Raw genomic sequence first — 18,791 nt, forward strand, 5'->3', positions numbered from 1 at the left:
GCAAAAAAGTATTTAGTCAGTCAGCAATAGTGCAAGTTCCACCACTTAAAAAGATGAGAGGCGTCTGTAATTTACATCATAGGTAGACCTCAACTATGGGAGACAAACTGAGAAAAAAAAATCCAGAAAATCACATGTTTTGTTTTTTTAACAATTTATTTGCATATTATGGTGGAAAATAAGTATTTGGTCAGAAACAAACAATCAAGATTTCTGGCTCTCACAGACCTGTAACTTCTTCTTTAAGAGTCTCCTCTTTCCTCCACTCATTACCTGTAGTAATGGCACCTGTTTAAACTTGTTATCAGTATAAAAAGACACCTGTGCACACCCTCAAACAGTCTGACTCCAAACTCCACTATGGTGAAGACCAAAAAGCTGTCAAAGGACACCAGAAACAAGATTGTAGCCCTGCACCAGGCTGGGAAGACTGAATCTGCAATAGCCAACCAGCTTGGAGTGAAGAAATCAACAGTGGGAGCAATAATTAGAAAATGGAAGACATACAAGACCACTGATAATCTCCCTCGATCTGGGGCTCCACGCAAAATCCCACCCCGTGGGGTCAGAATGATCACAAGAACGGTGAGCAAAAATCCCAGAACCACGCGGGGGGACCTAGTGAATGAACTGCAGAGAGCTGGGACCAATGTAACAAGGCCTACCATAAGTAACACACTACGCCACCATGGACTCAGATCCTGCAGTGCCAGACGTGTCCCACTGCTTAAGCCAGTACATGTCCGGGCCCGTCTGAAGTTTGCTAGAGAGCATTTGGATGATCCAGAGGAGTTTTGGGAGAATGTCCTATGGTCTGATGAAACCAAACTGGAACTGTTTGGTAGAAACACAACTTGTCGTGTTTGGAGGAAAAAGAATACTGAGTTGCATCCATCAAACACCATACCTACTGTAAAGCATGGTGGTGGAAACATCATGCTTTGGGGCTGTTTCTCTGCAAAGGGGCCAGGACGACTGATCCGGGTACATGAAAGAATGAATGGGGCCATGTATCGTGAGATTTTGAGTGCAAATCTCCTTCCATCAGCAAGGGCATTGAAGATGAAACGTGGCTGGGTCTTTCAACATGACAATGATCCAAAGCACACCGCCAGGGCAACGAAGGAGTGGCTTCGTAAGAAGCATTTCAAGGTCCTGGAGTGGCCTAGCCAGTCTCCAGATCTCAACCCTATAGAAAACCTTTGGAGGGAGTTGAAAGTCCGTGTTGCCAAGCGAAAAGCCAAAAACATCACTGCTCTAGAGGAGATCTGCATGGAGGAATGGGCCAACATACCAACAACAGTGTGTGGCAACCTTGTGAAGACTTACAGAAAACGTTTGACCTCTGTCATTGCCAACAAAGGATATATTACAAAGTATTGAGATGAAATTTTGTTTCTGACCAAATACTTATTTTCCACCATAATATGCAAATAAAATGTTAAAAAAACAGACAATGTGATTTTCTGGATTTTTTTCTCTCAGTTTGTCTCCCATAGTTGAGGTCTACCTATGATGTAAATTACAGACTCCTCTCATCTTTTTAAGTGGTGGAACTTGCACTATTGCTGACTGACTAAATACTTTTTTGCCCCACTGTATGGCCATAGGAGCTCTTCAAGAAAGTATGCAGAATTTCAATTCTATTGGTTAGGTCTTATTCACACATTCATGTTTAACGTTAAAGTTGTCTCTGTATTTTTCACCGAAAGAACATGTACTTATTATAGTCTCTGGTTCTTTTCACCTTCACACAAAAAGCCAACATGTCCGTTTTTTATCTGATTTGCAGACCAAAATTTGCCCATTGAATTCCCTGAAAGAAAAATAGACAGCACTCAGATGCTATCTGGATATTATCCAGGTGCTATCTTTTACTATTTAAGTGCAAGTGCACGTGTTAAGTATTTGGTGCAGAAGTATCTGAACCGTTCCTGCATCTCTTGACAGGAAAAACTTTGTGTAGGCTGGTTTCACACTTGCGTTTCAAAACGCATGCGTTTAAAAAAAAAAAACGCATGGTGAAAAAACGCATGTAAACGCGTGCAAACGCTGCGTTTTTTTACGCATGCGTTTTTGCATGTGGTGAAAAAAATGCGGCATTTTGACGCGTTTACATGCGTTTTTTCATGCGTTTGCGTTTTTTAAACGCATGCAGATAAATGTGTGACAGCTGCCAATCATCAAAATAAAGTAAAAAACCCACTATAAACAGAAAGAGCTAGGGTTAGGGGTAGGGTTAGGGATAGGGATCCTAACCCTAAAGGGATCCTAACCCTACCCCTAACCCTAAAGGGATCCTAACCCTACCACTAACCCTAACCCTAACCCTACCACTAACCCTAACCCTACCCCTAACCCTAACCCTACCCCTAACCCTACCCCTAACCCTAACCCTACCATTAAAGGGATTAGGGTTAGGCGTAGGGTTAGGGGTAGGGTTAGGGGTAGGTTTAGGTTAGGGTTAGGGGTAGGATCCCTTTATTAATTTTATGGTGTGGGGTGGTTTATCAGTGTGTTTTTATGTTTTTGTTAAAAAAAACGCATGCATTTTTAACGCATGCAAACGCATGCACAAAAAAACGCATGCGTTCCCATTGACTCCAATGTGTTTTTTGACCCAAAAAAAACCGCATGAAAACGCATGCGTTTTTTTGTGTCCAAAAAAGCCTCTCAAAAATACTACAAGTTGCATTTTTGAAAATGAACGCATTCAGTAAAAAAACGCATGCGATTGGAAACGCGACCAAACGCGTACACAAAAAAACGCATGCGTTTTCAATGTTAAATATAGGGAAAAAAACGCATGCGTTTTTTGTGCAAAAAACGCTGCAGACAAAAACGCAAGTGTGAAACCACCCTAAGGCTATGTTCATGCATACTTTTTTGCTGCTTTTTTTCTGCTGCTTTTTTCTGCAGCCAAAACCTGATCTGTTGGTAGGAAAAAGGTTGCAGACAAAACTCAGGTTTTGCTGCTTTACTGGCTTTTTCAGGATCCCGAAATTCAGCTTGCCTTCCACCTTGCAAGCATAAACAATGCAAGGTGTTAGGCCACTAAGGTTGTACGAGTTCATGAAAAAAAGTGGGGGACATTGAGTTGGTCATGCATAGTTTACTTTCACAAAGTGGTAAGGCATGGAGTTGGCTGGGCACTGTTTATGTGAAGAATATTAGAGATATAATTTCAGGTCAATCATTTGTATCCTATTTGGCATGGGATTATAAAACCCCCTTCCATTGTGCAGCTGTAACAGGACACCAGGCTCAGTGGGTGGGCCCAGCCTTTTCCTCTGCAGAGAAGAAATTTACACCTCCACTAGCTAGCTAGTATCAAGCTCCTACAGGAAGACCCCCTGCTGATACCATACAGAGAAAATGGTCCTAGCCACACACAGGTTACTTTTTTTAGATCTCTGGAATGGACTTAACACCTTCCAGAGAATTCTGTAGAAAGGCTAGTAGGAGCTAGGTAGCAATGCCGTGTTTGGTCTCAAAGCGTAACAGGGGCCCGGCCGGATCAGATGGCACCAAAACCGCCTCTGTAGGACTGTCTATTATGGAGTTATGACCCATCTAAGATTTTGGAGTTTTTAGCTGCAAGAGGCAAATGGAGGGGATTTTGGTTCAGCCCATAGAGCAGGAGGGGAGTGACCCAAAGGGGAGAAAGCCTAATGTAAGGCCATGTGTCCTCTTGCTCAGTTATGCTTGCAGTTTACTTTGAAAGAGGGGGCCATGTCCAGCTGACAGCCCATTCCCCCTGCAGACCAGCACACACATAGTCAAACATCAAACCACTAATTGACATGATCCATCTGCTTATATCTTTTGTTCTACCAATATTTGTATATCTGACCATTGTATATGTATAACCATTATGTATATAGTGTATTGTCTAGTGTTCCCTTAAGGTGATTAAATATATAATTTAACTTTGGACTGCTCTTTTATCTCTATCCACACGTCCGTTTCTCGTCTTAACTTTCCATGCTACCGGGGCTGGTTTCTAACCCGATGTAATCATGTTAACTGTTCTAACTTATAACAAAAAAGTGTGAAACCGCTGAAAATATGTCTTATATTCTAGGTTCTTCAAAGTAGCCACCTTTTGCTTTGATGACTGCTTTGCACACTCTTGGCAGTCTCTTAATGAGCTTCAAGAGGTAGTCACCGGAAATCTTGAAGGAGTTCCCAGAGATGCTTAGCACTTGTTGGCCCTTTTGCCTTCACTCCGCGGTCCAGCTCGCCCCAAACCATCTCGATTAGGTTCAGGTCTGGTGAATGTGGAGGCCATGTCATCTGGCATAGCACCCCATCATTCTCCTTCTTGGTCAAATAGCCCTTACACAGCCTGGAGGTGTGTTTGGGGTCATTGTCCTGTTGAAAAATAAATGATGGTCCAACTAAACGCAAACCGGATGGAATAGCATGATGCTGTGGTAGCCATGCTGGTTCAGTATGCCTTCAATTTTGAATAAATCCCCAACAGTGTCACCAGCAAAGCACACCTACACCATCACACCTCCTCCTCCATGCTCCCCGTTGGGAACCAGGCATGTAGAATCCATCCGTTCACCTTTTCTGCGTCGCACAAAGACACGGTGGTTGGAACCAAAGATCTCAAATTTGGACTCATCAGACCAAAGCACAGATTTCCACTGGTCTAATGTCCATTCCTTGTGTTCTTTAGCCCAAATACGTCTCTTCTGCTTGTTGCCTGTCCTTAGCAGTGGTTTCCTAGGAGCTATTTTACCATGACGGCCTGCTGCACAAAGTCTCCTCTTAACAGTTGTTGTAGAGATGTGTCTGCTGCTAGAACTCTTTGTGGCATTGACCTGGTCTCTAATCTGAGCTGCTGTTATCCTGCGATTTCTGAGCCTGGTGACTCGGATAAACTTATGCTCGGAAGCAGAGGTGACTCTTGTTCTTCCGTTCCTGGGGCGGTCCTCATGTGAGCTAGTTTCTTTGTGGCGCTTGATGGTTTTTGCAACTGCACTTGGGGACACTTTCAAAGTTTTCCCAATTTTTCAGACTGAAAAAATATACAAAAAATATATACAAATAAACATAATACCCCCATGCACTGTGGTGACTGATATGCGTCTTAAGGGTTGTTACAGTGCATGGGGGTATTATGTTTATTTGTATATATTTTTTATGTATTTTTGGTCGTTATTAATATGTGTGCTAAGTGAGATATTGTAAACTATATATTTATTTATCTAAACATGGTTTAGATAAACCACGCAGCCACACCTCCCCTGCTTTTATCAGGGTTAGGGTGTGTACTTGAAATGCTGTCCCCAGCCAATTGCTGAGGGGCAGCTCCTATATAAAGTTCCCCTGCACTATGGGCGGGGCCAGAGCTACTCACAAAGCTCATGAACTTTGCTATGTGTGTTTGTGTTCCTGCACCTCTCCTGTCTATGTTTTGGTACAAAAGTCCTTGCCTTGATTCCTGTTTTGTCCTGTTCTGGCGCCTGTCCTGGAGGCGGTATATCCAGGCCCGAATCCTTGATCCTGTACCTGTCCTGTACCTGAACCTGTCTGAACTGTGTCTGCTGTGATTATGTTCCTGGAATCCCTCTGCATCTGGAGCCTCACACCCCGTGACTTTGAGTCTCTTGAAACCGGTGTTTCTGCTGAGCATCTACTACTCTGTGCTCTGACTACCATGTGGTGTTAACATCCAGTACGGCGGTGCTTGCACCATCACGCTGGAGTTCCTTCCTAGGTCCGATGCCCAGAGCCTGACGACCGCAGTCTGGAACCTGATGACCGCTGCCTGGGGCTTGGAGCCTGATGACTGGTATTGCCTGTAGGTCGTGTCGGATGTCCGGAACCGAACGACTCCTGTCTGATGTCTGCCGGTGACCCTGGGTCCAGATGTCCTGATGTCCTGTCTGTACCCTGATGTCCGGCCTGTGTCCTGATGACCTCATGGACCCTGATTTCCTGATGTTCTCGTGTGTCCTGATGTCTTACCTGCATCCTGATGACCTTGTGTTCCCTGATGTCCTGATGTCCTTCCTGTGTTTGATATCCTGGTGTAACTGATGACCTGGGCTGCCACGCCAGTGTCCCAGCTGATGACCTGGGCTGCCACGTCAGTGTCCCAGATGTCTATCCAATGTCCTGATTTTCTTCCTGTGTTCGATGTCCTGATGTAACCTGATTTCCTGGGCTGCCACGCCGGTGTCCCAGCTGATGACCTGGGCTGCCACGCCAGTGTCCCAAATGTCTATCCAGTATTTCTGTGTCCTGATGCCCTGTATATGTCCTGATGTCCTGTCTGTATCCTGATGTCCTCGTGTACCCTGATGTCCTGCTTGGGTCCTGATGTCCCACCTATGTGTGCCTCGGTGATCCGTTGGTGCCTTGGGGTCCACTGGGTGGTACCCTTCTGGAGGTGTGGAATCGGGAGCCTGACATCGTCATGTTTTGGTTTATGTACTGTGTGACTTTACTTTAGTAAACTTTACTTTATCTATACCTGAAGTTGTGCAGTGTAATATAGTCCTACGTGTCTCTTTCCTTGTCCACATGCTCAGCTGCCACAGAACCCCAGTCTCTACCCTCCCCTAGTTCGGGTAGGCCCGGGTCCCCCTCTGCAGTTTAAAGGGTCCGTATTTCGTCCCCGGGGGACACATGCCCCAAGCCTTCTGAGGTTGGTCGACCTGGAGTGTCTATGGGCTGGGCCGCATCTGCGGCTGCAGCTGATCGTGACAAGATCATTAACCAGGTCCTCCTGTGTAGTTCTGGGACGATTCCTAACCTTTCTCAGAATCATCCTAACCCCACAAAGTGAGATCTTGCATGGGACCCCAGACCAAGGAAGATTGACAGTCATCTTGTGTTTTTTCCATTTTCTAATAACTATGCCGAAAGTTGTTGCCTTCTCATCAAGCTGCTTGCCTATTGTCCTGTAGTCCATACCAGCCTTGTGCAGGTCTACAATTTTTTCCCTGGTGTCCTTACTCAGCTGTTTGGTCTTGGCAATGGTGGAGAGTTTGGAGTGTGATTGATTAAGTGGTGGACAAGTGCCTTAGGCCGGGATCACACATTCGCGAGATACAGCTGAGTCTCGCAGGTGAAATACCTCCTCTGGCGCTGGCACTTGGGAGCGGAACGTGCAGCTCCATGTGTTGCTGTGCAGCTGCACACTCTGCTCCGGAGTGCCGGCGCCAGAGGAGGGATTTCACCTGCGAGACTCGGCCGTATCTCGCGTATGTGTAATCCCAGTCTTATACAGATAATGCGTTAGAACAAGTGTAATTAATACAGGTAATAAGTGCAGAGTAGGAGGACTTCTTAAAAAAACTAACAGGTCTATGAGAGCCCGAATTCTTGCTGGTTAGTAGGTGATCAAATACTTATTTCATGCAAAAAAAATGCAAATTAATTATGTAAAAATCATACAATGTGATTCTCTGGAATTTTTAGATTCTGTCTCTCACAGTTGAAGTGTACCTACAGTACAATAAAAATTACAGACCTCTCCATTCTTTCTAGGTGGGAAAACTTGCAAAATCAGCAGTGTGTAAAATATTTATTTTCCCCACTGTAGGTGGGAAGTTGTTTAAAAAAAGCATCAAGCCAGTGGAGTGGTGCATGAGAGAACTGCCAGGATTACCCTTTAACCCCTTTCTGCCATTAGACGTACTATTGCGTCCATGTGGGGTGGGCTTTACTTCCCAAGGACGCAATAGTACGTCATATGCGATCGGCAGCGCTCACGGGGGGAGCGCCGCCGATCGCGGCCGGGTGTCAGCTGTTTATCGCAGCTGACATCCGGCACTATGTGCCAGGAGCGGTCACGGACCGCCCCCGGCACATTAACCCCCGGCACACCGCGATCAAAGATGATCGCGATGTGCCGGCGGTACAGGGAAGCACCGCGCAGGGAGGGGGCTCCCTGCGGGCTTCCCTGAGCCCCCCGCAGCAACGCGATGTGATCGCGTTGCTGCGAGGGTCTCACCTCCCTCCCTGCTCCCTCCAGCCCCGGATCCAAGATGGCCGCGGATCCGGGTCCTGCAGGGAGGGAGGTGGCTTCACAGAGCCTGCTCAGAGCAGGCACTGTGAAGCAGCCTGCACTCCTATCAGATCAGTGATCTGACAGAGTGCTGTGCAAACTGTCAGATCACTGATCTGTGATGTCCCCCCCTGGGACAAAGTAAAAAAGTTAAAAAAAAAATTTCAAATGTGTAAAAAAAAATAAAAAAAAATATTCCAAAATAATGAAAAAAAAAATAAAAATATTATTCCCATAAATACATTTCTTTATCTAAATAAAAAAAAAAACAATAAAAGTACACATATTTAGTATCGCCGCGTCCGTAACGGCCCGACCTATAAAACTGGCCCACTAGTTAACCCCTTCAGTAAACACCGTAAGAAAAAAAAAAAAAAAACGAGGCAAAAAACAACGCTTTATTATCATACCGCCGAACAAAAAGTGGAATAACACGCGATCAAAAAGACAGATATAACTAACCATGGTACCGCTGAAAACGTCATCTTGTCCCGCAAAAAACAAGCCGCCATACAGCATCATCAGCAAAAAAATAAAAAAGTTATAGTCCTGAGAATAAAGCGATGCAAAAATAATTATTTTTTCTATAAAATAGTTTTTATCGTATAAAAGCGCCAAAACATAAAAAAATGATATAAATGAGGTGTCGCTGTAATCGTACTGACCCGAAGAATAAAACTGCTTCATCAATTTTACCAAACGCGGAACGGTATAAACGCCTCCCCCAAAAGAAATTCATGAATAGCTGGTTTTTGGTCATTCTGCCTCACAAAAATCGGAATAAAAAGCGATCAAAAAATGTCACGTGCCCGAAAATGTTACCAATAAAAACATCAACTCGTCCCGCAAAAAACAAGACCTCACCTGACTCTGTGGACCAGAATATAGAAAAATTATAGCTCTCAAAATGTGGTAACGCAAAAAATATTTTTTGCAATAAAAAGCGTCTTTCAGTGTGTGACGGCTGCCAATCATAAAAATCCGCTAAAAAACCCGCTATAAAAGTAAATCAAACCCCCCTTCATCACCCCCTTAGTTAGGGAAAAATTAAAAAAATGTATTTATTTCCATTTTCCCATTAGGGCTAGGGCTAGGGTTAGGGCTAGGGTTAGGGCTAGGGTTAGGGCTAGGGTTAGGGCTAGGGTTAGGGCTAGGGTTAGGGCTAGGGTTAGGGCTAGGGTTAGGGCTAGGGTTAGGGTTAGGGCTAGGGTTAGGGCTAGGGTTAGGGCTAGGGTTGGGATTAGGGTTAGGGCTAGGGTTAGGGCTAGGGCTACAGTTTGGGTTGGGGCTAAAGTTACAGTTAGGGTTTAGATTACATTTATGGTTGGGAATAGGGTTGGGATTAGGGTTAGGGGTGTGTCAGGGTTAGAGGTGTGGTTAGGGTTACTGTTGGGATTAGGGTTAGGGATGTGTTTGGATTAGGGTTTCAGTTATAATTGGGGGGTTTCCACTGTTTAGGCACATCAGGGGCTCTCCAAACGCGACATGGCGTCCGATCTCAATTCCAGCCAATTCTGCGTTGAAAAAGTAAAACAGTGCTTCTTCCCTTCCGAGCTCTCCCGTGTGCCCAAACAGGGGTTTACCCCAACATATGGGGTATCAGCGTACTCAGGACAAATAGGACAACAACTTTTGGGGTCCAATTTCTCCTGCTACCCTTGGGAAAATACAAAACTCGGGGCTAAAACATATTTTTTGTGGGAAAAAAAAAGATTTTTTATTTTCACGGCTCTGCGTTATAAACTGTAGTGAAACACTTGGGGGTTCAAAGTTCTCACAACACATCTAGATTAGTTCCCTGGGGGGTCTAGTTTCCAATATGGGGTCACTTGTGGGGGGTTTCTACTGTTTAGGTACATTAGGGGTTCTGCAAACGCAATGTGACGTCTGCAGACCATTCCATCTAAGTCTGCATTCCAAATGGCGCTCCTTCCCTTCCGAGCTCTGCCATGCGCTCAAACGTTGGTTTCCCCCAACATACGGGTATCAGCGTACTCAGGACAAATTGGACAACAACTTTTGGGGTCGAATTTCTCCTCTTACCCTCGGGAAAATACAAAACTAGGGGCTAAAAAATAATTTTTGTGGGAAAAAATTTTTGTTTTATTTTTACGGCTCTCCATTATAAACTTCTGTGAAGCCCTTGGTGGGTCAAAGCGCTCAGCACACATCTAGATAAGTTCCTAAGGGGGTCTACTTTCCAAAATGGTGTCACTTGTGGGGGGTTTCTACTGTTTAGGTACATTAGGGGCTCTGCAAACGCAATGTGACACCTGCAGACCATTCCATCTAAGTCTGCATTCAAATGGCACTCCTTCCCTTCTGAGCCCTCCCATGTGCCCAAACAGTGGTTCCCCCCACATATGGTGTATCATCGCACTCAGGACAAATTGGGCAACAAATTTTGGGGTCCAATTTCTCCTGTTACCCTCAGGAAAATACAAAACTGGGGGCTAAAAAAATAATTTTTGTGGGAAAAAAATTTTGTTTTATTTTTACGGCTCTGCATTATAAACTTCTGTGAAGCACTTGGTGGGTCAAAGTGCTCACCACACCTCTAGATAAGTTCCTTAGGGGGTCTACTTTCCAAAATGGTGTCATTTGTGGGGGGTTTCAATGTTTAGGCACATCAGTGGCTCTTCAAACGCAACATGGCGTCCCATCTCAATTCCTGTCAATTTTGCTTTGAAAAGTCAAACGGCGCTCCTTCCCTTCCGAGCTCTCCCATCCACCCAAACAGTGGTTTACCCCCACATATGGGGTATCCGCGTACTCAGGACAAATTGTACAACAACTTTTGGGGTCCAATTTCTTCTCTTACCCTTGGGAAAATAAAAAATTGGGGGCAAAAAGATAATTTTTGTGAAAAAATATGATTTTTTATTTTTACGGTTCTACATTATAAACTTCTGTGAAGCACTTGGTGGGTCAAAGTGCTTACCACACCTCTAGATAAGTTCCTTAGGGGGTCTACTTTCCAAAATGGTGTCACTTGTGGGGGGTTTCAATGTTTAGGCACATCAGTGGCTCTTCAAACGCAACATGACGTCCCATCTCAATTCCTGTCAATTTTGCATTGAAAAGTCAAACGGCGCTCCTTCCCTTCCGAGCTCTCCCATCCGCCCAAACAGTGGTTTACCCCCACATATGGGCTATCAGCGTACTCAGGACAAATTGTACAACAACTTTTGGGGTCCAATTTCTTCTCTTACCCTTGGGAAAATAAAAAATTGGGGGCGAAAAGATAATTTTTGTGAAAAAATATGATTTTTTATTTTTACGGTTCTACATTATAAACTTCTGTGAAGCACTTGTTGGGTCAAAGTGCTCACCACACCTCTAGATATGTTCCTTAGGGGGTCTACTTTCCAAAATGGTGTCACTTGTGGGGGGTTTCAATGTTTAGCCACATCAGGGGCTCTCCAAACGAAACATGGCGTCCCATCTCAATTCCAGTCAATTTTGCATTGAAAAGTCAAATGGCACTCCTTCGCTTCCGAGCTCTGCCATGCGCCCAAACAGTGGTTTACCCCCACATGTGGGGTATTGGCATACTCAGGACAAATTGTACAACAATGTTTGGGGTCCATTTTCTCCTGTTACCCTTGGTAAAATAAAACAAATTGGAGCTGAATTAAATTTTTTGTGAAAAAAAGTTAAATGTTCATTTTTATTTAAACATTCAAAAAATTCCTGTGAAGCACCAGAAGGGTTAATAAACTTCTTGAATATGGTTTTGAGCACCTTGAGGGGTGTAGTTTTTAGAATGGTGTCACACTTGGGTATTTTCTATCATATAGACCCCTCAAAATGACTTCAAATGAGATGTGGTCCCTAAAATAAAATGGTGTTGTAGAAATGAGAAATTGCTGGTCAACTTTTAACCCTTATAACTCCCTAACAAAAAAAAATTTTGGTTCCAAAATTGTGCTGATGTAAAGTAGACATGTGGGAAATGTTACTTATTAAGTATTTTGTGTGACATATCTCTGTGATTTAATTGCATAAAAATTCAAAGTTGGAAAATTGCGAAATTTTCATAATTTTCGCCAAATTTCCGTTTTTTTCACAAATAAACGCAAGTACTATCAAATAATTTTTACCATTGTCATGAAGTACAATATGTCACGAGAAAACAATGTCAGAATCACCAGGATCCATTGAAGCGTTCCAGAGTTATAACCTCATAAAGGGACAGTGGTCAGAATTGTAAAAATTGGCCCGGTCATTAACGTGCAAACCACCCTTGGGGGTAAAGGGGTTAATATGTAGGTGCACACAGGACAGATCTGTTAGGCTACTTTCACACTGGCGCCGGTATGGGGCCGTTGAAATGCGTCGGCCCGACGTACCAACGTACGTTGTCCAAATTCGGCACAACGTGGGCAGCGGATGCAGTTTTTCAACGTATCCGCTGCCCATTCTAAGTGCCGCGGAGGAGGGGGCGGACAAAAAAAAACGTTACATTGAACTTTTTTTGTGCCGACGGTCCGCCAAAACACAACGCATCCAGTGCACGATGGACGCGATGTATGACCATACGTCGCGATCCGTTGGCAATACAAGTCTATGGGGAAAAAAATCGCATTCTGCAGGCACATTTACAGGATCTGTTTTTTCCCCAAAATGACGCATTGCGACGGATCTACCACGATGCAAGTGTGAAAGAAGGCCTCTTTCACACTTGCATCATGTGAGATCCGTCGCAATGCATCATTTGGGGAAAAAGACGCATCCTGAAAATGTGCCCGCAGGATGCATTTTTCCCCATAGACTTGTATTGCCGACGGATCGCGACGTATGGTCATACGTCGCGTCCATCGTGCACTGGATGCGTCGTGTTTTGGCGGACCGTCAGCACGAAAAAACATTCAATGTAACGTTTTTTCGTGCGGCGTGTCTGCCATTTCCTACCACACATGCGTGGCCGGAACTCCGCCCCTCCTCTCCGGAACTTAGACTGGGCAGTGGATGCATTGAAAAACTGCATCCGCTGCCCACGTTGTGCCGGATTTGCACAACGTACGTCGGTACGTCGGGCCGATGCTTTGCGACGGCCCCGTACCGACGCTAGTGTGAAAGAAGCCTTAGGCTTCTTTCACACTTCCATCAGCATGCGGCCGTCATAATGCATATCAACGCGACGTATCGACGGATGAGTCAAAAATAGTGAAAAACGGATGCAACGCATACAGTTTTTCGATGGATCCGCTAGACGGTTCCATCGAAAAACTGGATCAGTTGCATCTGTCTTGTCCGTTTTTACCATCCGTTTCATCCTTTTTTTGACAGATCCGTTTTCCATGCCAACAAATGGGAGTCTCCCAAATGTGATTGGCTACTGGAAAATAAGGGAAACCTATATATTGAGTGTTTTAACACCCGATCTTTGACAGGGTTTAGAGCAAGTTGCAGAAATGGAAGGAATTCTAGCAAAGATTGTTACCATCTATTCGGATTTTGCTTTTGAGGTCAATAGGTTGGCAGTGATAGTTCGTGAAAAAGAGGCAGCAAGAGAGCGCATCCTTTGTCAGCGACGTCGCCTTTGGATACATCCCATCAACACACAGCGATTGACCCATGGTGTCTATTCAACACTGTACATGGAATTGAGGCAGAACCCAGACAAGTTCTTCAACTATGTGCGCATGAGACCCAGTGGCGTATCTAGGGGGGGCAGCCGGGGCATGTGCCCCGGGCGCAGCCGGCAGGGGGGCGCAGTCGGGCCGCCTAATTCGGCGGTCCGCAGTGTCTCCCCCGGCGGCTGCATTCTGCTGCCCGCTGTCTGGGAGTCAGCTGTTCTCTGTGCCGACTGTCAAGCTGACAGCCGGCACAGAGAAGCTGCAGAGCGCCGGCTCCCAACGTGTGCAGAGGTGGAGGGGAGCCCCTGCAGAGTGGCTGCGGCGGGCAGGGAGAAATCCCTGCAGCTCCGCTGTCCAGCGATCGGTCTTCCTGCTTCCTCTCACACAGACGCGCCGCTGGATGACGTCATCATTCAGCGGCCGGCCGTGTCAGAGGAAGGCGATGAGATGCTGCGGCAGAGCGCGGGGAGAGGTGAGAGGGGTGTGTGAATGTGTGTATGTGAATGTATGTGTGTATGTGAATGTGTGTGTATGTGAATGTGTGTATGTGTGTGTCAATGTGTGTGTATGTGTGTGTGTGTGTGAATGTGTATGTGTGTGTATGTGAATGTGTGTGTATGTGAATGTGTGTGTGTGTATGTGAACATGTGTGTGTATGTGAATATGTGTGTGTGTGTGTGTATGTGAATATGTGTATGTGTGTGGGTGTGTGTGTGTATCACGCTGCAGGGGAATGTGCAGAGAAGTGAATGGTGTGTGTGTGTGGGGGGGAGGATAGGGCAATGATGGGGCTGACGGGGAGAGAGCAATTATGGGGATGGGGGAGGAGGAGAGGGCAATGATGTGGCTGATGGGGAGAGAGCAATGATGGGGATGGTGGAGGAGGAGAGGGCAATGATGGGGCTGACGGGGAGAGAGCAATGATGGGGATGGTGGAGAGGGCAGTGATGGGGCTGACGGGGAGAGGGCAATGATGGAGATGGTGGGGGAGAAGACGACAATGATGGGGCTGACGGGGGCATATGTCCTTGGTGGGGGGGGGGGGGCGCCGAAATGAATTCTTGCCCCAGGTGCCAGAAACCCTAGATACACCTCTGATGAGACCTGAACACTTTAACATTTCGGTGGAACGTGTTGGGGACTTAATCCGGAGAAAGGCCACATATTTGCGTTTTTCCATCTCACCAGCGGAGCATCTGATGGTGACACTTCGGTAAGCCTTTTTTTGTATTTATTTTGTGCCTTGTAAACCTATAGAAAACCACATCTTAAGGACCATGCTGCGGAAAATACTGCACTGAAACACTGCGTTGCATTTTCTGCAGCATGTCAATTCTTTGTGCCCATTCCACAACGTTTAAAGAGGGACACTGTCACCTGAATTTGGAGGGAACAATCTTCAGCCATGGAGGCGGGGGTTTTGGGTTTTTGATTCACCCTTTCCTTACCCGCTGGCTGCATGCTGGCTGCAATATTGGATTGAAGTTCATTCTCTGTCCTCCGTAGTACGTGCCTGCACAAGGCAATCTTGCCTTGCGCAGGCGTGTACTACGGAGGACAGAGAATGAACTTCAATCCAATATTGCAGCCAGCATGCAGCCAGCGGGTAAGGAAAGGGTGAATCAAAAACCCCGCCTCCATGGCTGAAGATTGTTCCCTCCAAATTCAGGTGACAGTGTCCCTTTAACACCTGCTCCATAATAGGAATCTGCAGGTGTAAAAACGCCGGTTTATATCTGCCAAAAACCCACAGAAAAAACACATCGGCAGTGCGTTCAACCTGCTTTTTTTTTTTAAAAAAAAGAAGGTTTTGGAAAATATAATATTTTTCTATGTGGGAAAATAGCCTTAAACTGTAATGTTGTTGCTTGTAGTTTGTAATAATAATATTTGTTTTTTTCCCACAGATTCCTTGCAACTGGAGAATCCCTTACCTCCCTTCATTACCAATTTCGGCTGGGGTTCTCAACAATCTGAGGGATCGTGAAACAGATCTGCCAGGTAATGTGGGATTGTTTGCAGGATGAGTACATCCCAAATCCAACAAAGGACATGTGGCTGGAGAGTGCCGAAAATTTTGAAAAAATTTGTCATTTTCCAAATTGCTTGGGTGTCGTGGATTGCAAGCATATAACGATTGCTAAACCTGCAGGATCAGGCTCGGAATACTTCAATTATAAAAAATACTTTTCTATTGTTCTGATGACCATAGCGGATGCCCATTGTAAATCATTGCGGTGGATATTGGTGCCTATGGCTGCTCAAACTATCGCAAGTGTTTAAAACGTCTGCTATGGGCCGTTGTTTATATGGAGACACGTATCAGTTTCCACCTCCAAGACCACTCCCGGGAACATCTGGCCCACCAATGCCATTCGTGTGTGTTGGTGATGAGGCATTCCAGCTTTCACCACATCTGCTAAAACCATATTCCAGTAGTGGATTAACCCGAAGTAAAAGAGTATTTAATTATCGGTTAACTCGAGCCAGACGAGTGGTAGAGTGTGCCTTCGGGATTTTAACGGAAAAATGGAGAGTGCTGTTAACCGCAATCAAACTGCAAACTGAGACTGTGGATGAGGTGGTCAAGGCTTGTGTGGTGCTGCACAATTTCGTCATTTCCAAGGAACCGGTTGCCATGGAGGAAGAGGAGTCTGAAACCACCTTGCGTGACTCTCAAAGTATATCTGTTCGTAGCGCAGTTGCAGTTTCAAGAATGAGGGACAAATTTGCCGATTATTTTATGTCGCCTGAAGGCAGAGTTCAATGGCAGGATGACATTGTTTGATGTGTTTTTTTAAGTACAGTATGTTTGTATTACCAAAATTATTGCCAAAGTCACTCTTCTGATTGTACCTGCTGAAGTTACACTTCTGATTATACCATGGTTTTTCTTGACACCAAGTTTGACATCTTTCCCTAAAGTTTGGTATGTTTTGTAATAAACCAAACATGTTATACCTTTATATGTTATATTTTTTTTTGTTTTTTTTTTTTACATATTTAAATGAAGACACTTGACAATAAAATTGTTTTTAAACCAAAACAAATTTTTATTAAACACATTGTTATTAAAAACATAAATAAATTTCAACGAAAATTTTCTTTTACTTAGAAACTTCATAAATCTGTAAAATGTGGGATGGAGATACTATCGGAGGGGCTGGAAGGGTGGACCACGTCAATAGTGGGGGAAAGCCTACTGGGTTGGGGTTGATCTGAAGTGGAAGGGGGGGGAGAAAACATGAGGTTGAGCAGGGAGGACAGGTTGGGCAGGGGGTTGGGTTGGTGTAGGTGGAAAATTGTAAGGTACAGGAAGCTGGGATGGGGAAGGAATATTTAATGGGGAAGGAAACAGTGGGGAAATTGGGACTGGTTTTGTCATTGGGACGGATTTTGGAATTGGGACTGGGTTTGGAATTGGGATGAATTTTGGAATTGGGACTGGGTTTGGAATTGGGACGGATTTTGGAAACGGCAAGGATTTTGGTACTGGAAAGGATTGGTAGGAGAGACAGTGGTTGTGGGGGGAGGTGTGGGAGAAACTAATGGGGGTGCTTGATTGGATTGGGAGGTGGCCTGCGCTAGAGCAGCAAGGCACCCTTGCATTACATGCATCTGCTGGTCAGGAGTTAGATTTTTCATGCTCGCGAGTACTTCCTGAAAAAAAACATTATTTGGCGACTGACTTGCATCTGAATGCAGCCTATCCAGACGACTGCTGAGTTCAACGATGCTTTTATTCACCATGTTGAACCCAGCAGTCACTTGCTCGGCCAAAAGCTTGATTGCGCTCTGGAAGGCTGCATTCAGGTGCAAAAACTCGGGAGCATAACTCCTGTCCTGACCCCTCTGGCTCTGCCACCCAGAACCTAAAGGTGTTCTAGAGGAGGCAGCACCAGAGGGGTGGGGTAAAGGGAAAGCTAACCTGTCACCAGCAGCTTCTGCAAGTCTGCAATGATGCTCCAGCGCTGGTGGATGTGGATGGGGCCGAGGGACCAGAAGTGAGGGAAGGGTCAGATGAAGGGTCAGAGGTGTGGGGTCTACCGACGTGGCCCACGGTGGCGGGCTCCTGTGGATCGCTCCAGAGGGGTCCAAGGTAGCAGCAGGCTCCTGAGTGCTACAGATGGTGCTGTGAAAGAAAATAAAAAATAATAATATATTGATAGGTAAAAGCCCTGGCTGAAACAACAAAAAAAAGGTTACACAGGTAAACATGGTGAATTATTAAATGGGCTGTGGAATATTTACCTTCTGCTCAACATCGTCAACCGGAGGAACGACAGGGCCCTGCCGTACTTCTATTGGCTCCTGCATCCTCCCGATCCACTCGGGGCCTGCATCTCCTTGTTGAACTCCTTCTTGAAGCGATCTCTGAGTGACCGCCACCACTTCATAACCCGTTCACCTGTAAAGAGAAGAATAAAAAAAATGGGTTATTGCAACACATTCCGGCCTGCTACCGAAATTAGTGAAATGTGACTACTTACATGCTCGAGTCTGCTGCCTAGGTTCAAGGTCCTTCCAGTTGCCAACAACGATGAAGCATAATTGCTCCCACAGCCGACGGGTAACAAAATGATCAGCATGGCTGCGGTCAGCCATGTTCCACAGTGGCTCCCGCTCGCGGACCTCTTCGATGAGGCAGTCAACATCCAGTCCGCCTTCAGCGCCATCAGAGTCAGGAGCACACTGTGAAGACTGTTAAAAAAGAAGAAAAAAAAAAAAACATTAGTAAACTGAGATACAAAACTACCAATGCAACCCCCCCCCCCAAAAAAAACAAAAAAACAAAGGTACTTACTGGAGGCTGACCGCTGCGGCGATCACAACACCGATTCTGGGAGCTGCTGGGAGGACCTTCATGGCGTTGGCCAGAATGTGCACCAGACTATAAGAAAAGTGAAATAAATTATGTTGGATGTAGGCATATGTTTTATGTGTACTGTGATGTATGATGATCTGTTTTGTCTGTTGGGTGCACTGTGATGTCTGAAGAAACTGTTTCTGCACAACTTACACTCTGTGCGCCCGCTCCTGGCATTTCTCCACCCAACCCGTCTCCTTCTGAGAGGCCCTCTGCTGCTTCAGCTTCCCGTTAAAATATAAGTAATGCATATATAGTGTTAAACCAAAAATTTAAGAAGAAAAAAAAATATATATATATTGTTAAACATACC

The 18,791-nt window shown here is 45.3% G+C and overlaps 1 long non-coding RNA gene across 1 annotated transcript in view; it reads left to right on the forward strand.

Annotated features, from left to right (window-relative positions):
- Positions 1 to 16,577, forward strand: part of LOC138667638 (uncharacterized) — a 29,039-nt gene extending 12,462 nt beyond the window's left edge. Inside the window, exon 2 of the long non-coding RNA XR_011318871.1 lies at positions 15,519 to 16,577. This is a non-coding gene — a long non-coding RNA (uncharacterized lncRNA). The remainder of the gene's footprint in view (positions 1 to 15,518) is intronic.
- Positions 16,578 to 18,791: the final 2,214 nt, after the last annotated feature.

The sequence above is a fragment of the Ranitomeya imitator genome, chromosome 2, assembly GCF_032444005.1.
Source record: "Ranitomeya imitator isolate aRanImi1 chromosome 2, aRanImi1.pri, whole genome shotgun sequence".
NCBI lineage: Eukaryota > Metazoa > Chordata > Amphibia > Anura > Dendrobatidae > Ranitomeya > Ranitomeya imitator.